We start from the raw sequence: 4,652 nt of genomic DNA, 5'->3' as shown, positions 1-4,652 counted from the left end.
ACCACACTGCAAAATGGCGAGGATGGAACAGCGATCACGTGACCCACTTTGGGTCAGGTGACCGAAATGGAATGTTTGTGGTGGAAGATTTATTTGAATCAGATTTGAATAGAATGAAATCATGCATACTACTGCTGCCATGCTGATAATAATAATAATAATAATAATAATAATAATAATAATAATAATAATAATAATAATAATAATAATAATTATTATTATTATAATAATTATTATTATTATTATTATTATTGTCAGTGGTGGAAATGTACTCACATGTTTTACTTAAGTGCAATGTAAAGTATACTATGTTACAAAAAGTCCGGAATAAAAATGTACAAGTTTTCAACCCTTTCGATCTACAAGCTCACAATGCATGGCATCGCAAAGCACTGTGAGCTTGTAGATCTGTGATCTGTCCCACATAGCCAATACATACTAAGCCAACATCAGTGTGTCAATAATACTGTAAAATCTGAAACTCTGAGGAAATATTTAAATGTTTACATAATATTAAACTTATGGAAAAGTAGTGAATGTTGGTAGCTAGGAGAAACTATGTTTTCATTTTCATTCATGTAAACGTTTAGAAAAACGTAGGCCTATTGGAATTTAGAATCAGACAGTAAATCAAAAGGGCAATGTCTCCTCCTAGTGGTTGTATGCTGTTTTACAGGTTTCTTTAAAAAAAATCTTTTGTTGACCTGATCACCTGCCTGCATGGAGTGGAATGGTGGCCTGGGGACATGGGGTGGTGTGTGTCCTTCCTCCTTTGTGTTTGTTTATCTCAGGAAGTACTTTTTGTGTTTACTGTACATTTGTGTATCCTTTTGATTTATGTTAAGCTCCCTTCGGGATGGAGTGTTAGGTTTAAGTTGTAGTTTCTCCTTTGTTATTGTTTAGGTTTTGGTTAGGCGAAGTTATTGTTTTTTTTGTCTCCTTTTTCTTTCTGGGAACACCCCACCACTGTAAGTTACACCGCTCAGCTCTAATATCTTACTCTATACTGTCTACTAGTTATCGCTATTATAAATGATTGCCAATATACTTGAAAGTCGATTAACTTCCATCATGTATTTATTGAGCCATTTGTATTAAGAACAACACTTTTACCTCTGTAACGTTTATACCTGAAGTGCAAGTAAAATATTGTTTACCCTTTACCAAGCAAGCATGCTGCGTACAACGGCACTAGCCGCTTCTCCACCACCATAAAGTATATGCCTCCCCAGCATGGTATAAATCAAGTCACGCACACAAACTAGACTAGACCCTATCCTCAACAAGACCTGCAGGATAATGACTGGGTGCATCAAAACAACCCCCATACCCCGCCTCTATGGCTCTGCTCCAGTAGAGATTACCTGGGCGATGAAATATATGGAGTTTAAGTGGTTAAACATGTATCATACACAAAACAAATTAAAAGCATACAGTAGCTAGGATACACCTGATACATTATTGTCTCCAACAGGCCGAAGGCATGTGGGGAGAGAGTATCCGTCCGTCTGTTACCAGATAATCTTTGGCACCGTTAACCCAGTCGGTGCCAAATTTTGCACGCACACTCCCTGGATGCCAATGATGAACCTCTGTCCCAAATTCTCTGCCTGTTAGGCAGACTTTTGAAAAACAAATTTTTAGATATTACTCCTCCAGATTCTGTCAAGTAATCCTGCAATCGTTACACACTATACAGTATCTCTATAGTCATGTGTTCAAGACAGATCTGTCCAATATTTCATATTCCATCCTAATTGGCTATCATTGGCTTTCAAAGTTTGCAGGATTGGCCCGGTTTGAACAAAAAGCCTCAAATCATGAACGCAGCGTGCAATTTACGTGAAATCTTTCACAGACTTACCTACTAGGCTGAGGAATATATCCCTACCATTTTCACATTGGCCTGTTATAGCGCCACCAACAGGTGGAGTTTTGCAAAACAATTTTTTGGAACAAAATGACTCAAATCATCAAGAAGAAATGGCACCCTTTTCACATTGGCCTATTATAGCGCCACCAGGAGGCCACAACCTGACCTGCCCTTGTGGAGACCTGTGCTCCGGCCCCCGAGGGGAACTTTATCTAGTTCAATGTGCTACTTTGTCTATGCAAACCAAGCTCAATGTCAAGTACCTACATATGGGTGCAACATGATGAATAAATATGACTTCACTGCTTCTACTGTTAGAATGTGTTTCACCTCAGCATACAGAAGTTGCTGTGGAACATGCAACTGCATCCTTCATAGTGGTTGAAACCCAGCTGTCTCTGGAGTCATTCCACAATCTCCCGAGTGTTCAATTACACGTCGCGTTTGTCTGAGAATAGAAAGTATGTTGTGGGCTTTTAAAATGGACTATCATTATTATGGGCTACTATGACTCTGTCAGATTTAAATGTGTCTCAACATGAGGCAGAGACAAATATTTATCGTATAGAGGTGCATAATTAGTTGTTTTGGTCTATAATATATATATACATATGCTTTGGTGGGAGAGTTAACCTATATATTGTCTTCTTTTTTTACTTTATGAATTTATGAATGCATCTACAGTAAATGACAGAGAAAAAAATGTAAAGCTGAACAAGGCAATGGTTAAAAAAGAAGAAATGCAAAAAGCGGCACGCACGCACACACACACGCATGCATGCGTGCACGCACGCACACACACACACACACACACACACACACACACAGTCTCACAGTCTCACACACACACGTGCGTGCGCACAGAGTAATTCAGGTACGATTGGAGTAAAACAACAATGTGGTAAAGTGACATATTTCACAGTTCCATATCTCCATTCATGTGATTTTTATGAACTCTAATCTCCCCCACCTCCCTCCCATTACCCCTGTTGCCTCTCCGTCAAAGGAACACGGAGGCCGTTCTCTAATCTGAAGTGACAGCCCATATACTTTCACTCACACATTACGCGTTCGCCTCAGGCAAAGCAAAGGGAGCCCTGCTCTTTTGAAAATGTTGGAACCAGGTTATTTCTATTGAAGTATTAAAGTAATACTTCAGTTTAAGCTATTATTATTTCAGTTTTCCAGGTTTCTTTTCCCACCTGCAGGGTGCAGTGGGCTTTGATGGAATGTCAACTGGGAGAAAGGAGGACAGTTTCTTGAAAAAGGAGAATAAGGCCTTTTTACATTCAAAGTGACAGATTGCTGTAATTTGTTGCTTACACGTGTTGTTTGTGTTTTGATATAAACTATGCATACCGTCGCAAGAGAGAGAGAGAGAGAGAGAGAGAGAGAGAAAGAGAGAGATAGTGAGTTAGAGTTAGTAGTAAGAGTAAGGTAGTCGACGATTTTTTTCCGCTATATGTCGACACAATGATCAACACTATAGTGTGCGTGAGTGCATATTAACCATGCAACGTAAGTTACGGAACCATACTCAGTTTACCAGGGTCCCCCAGGGCTCAATACTTGGCCTCCTCCTTTTTTCCCTCTACACCGAATATCTTATTCAAATAAACTACAAGCTCACAATATCCATCTTAATCATTATGCTGTTCATCTTCATTTCCCTCTCATTACTATCACTTGCTCTACAGCCCAGCAAAACCCTATTGAAGAACAACAGTTTTCCCACACATTCTTGTTCGTTCTCATTGTTTTTGGTTACCTTTGTTTGTTTCACCTCACTTCCACTTATGTAGTGTAATCCTATAACACACCACAGGGTGGCAGTAGTGACATGCAGGTCAGTGGAGAAGTGGCAACAAGGAGCAGAAAGGGAGTAAAGGTGGGGTATGGCGCTGACCTTTGACAAGCCCTCATCTATCACCTCCATCCAGGAGAGAGAGAGAGAGAGAGAGAGAGAGAGGTGGACAAGCAGTATTTGCTCGCTCTCTCTCATGTTATGCGAGGCACAAGCTAGAGGCTAAAGGAGAGAGAGAAGGCAAGAGCACTAGGTGTGTGAGAGAGAGAGAGAGAGAGAGAGAGAGTGTGTGTGTGTGTGTGTGTGTGTGTGTGTGTGTGTGTGTGTGTGTGTGTGTGTGTGTGTGTGTGTGTGTGTGTGTGTGTGTGTGTGTGTGTAGGGGAAAAAAAGACCATATTGTTTTTGTGGCAAATTGATGCGATCCATCTGACCATGTGACTCCTACAACACAGTCCCCGAGTGACCAGCACCACGGCACACCGAAGGCGGCTGGAATTGCATTGTGGGTCTTTAGGCAATAAGGGACGATGTATGTCCTCCATTTTGCCACGGGAGTGAGCAAACAAAACGACAGCCCGTGGTTATATGTTTCACACTCCTTCTTCCCTAAAATATATCCCCCTCTCTCTCCCCAGGAATACATGTGTGTGAGAGGGGTCGTCGTGCCGCGCGGCTCAGCCGGGGTGGGCTTTTTCCAGGTCATTTTCTTTAGAGTTGTTGGTTTATTGTGCTTGCTGATCCGATTTCCCCTCCTGTGTGATTTCTCTTTCCTATGCCGGAGCTGCCCTGGCCAATCTCTCAGCCACGGTTCACCTGTAAAGGAACAGTGCAACCGCTGCGCCCACCAACAACACAGCATAATAATGGTTTCACTTGAGGAATGGGAAATAATATGTCTTCCTGATCTATCTGGGGCACAATATCAGAAATATGAATCATGTTATTATAGGAGAATTGGTATAGCGCCCTAGAGTG

The sequence above is a fragment of the Protomyctophum bolini genome (assembly GCF_963924005.1).
Source record: "Protomyctophum bolini genome assembly, chromosome: 1".
NCBI lineage: Eukaryota > Metazoa > Chordata > Actinopteri > Myctophiformes > Myctophidae > Protomyctophum > Protomyctophum bolini.
Note: the sequence above shows the minus strand (reverse complement) of the source record.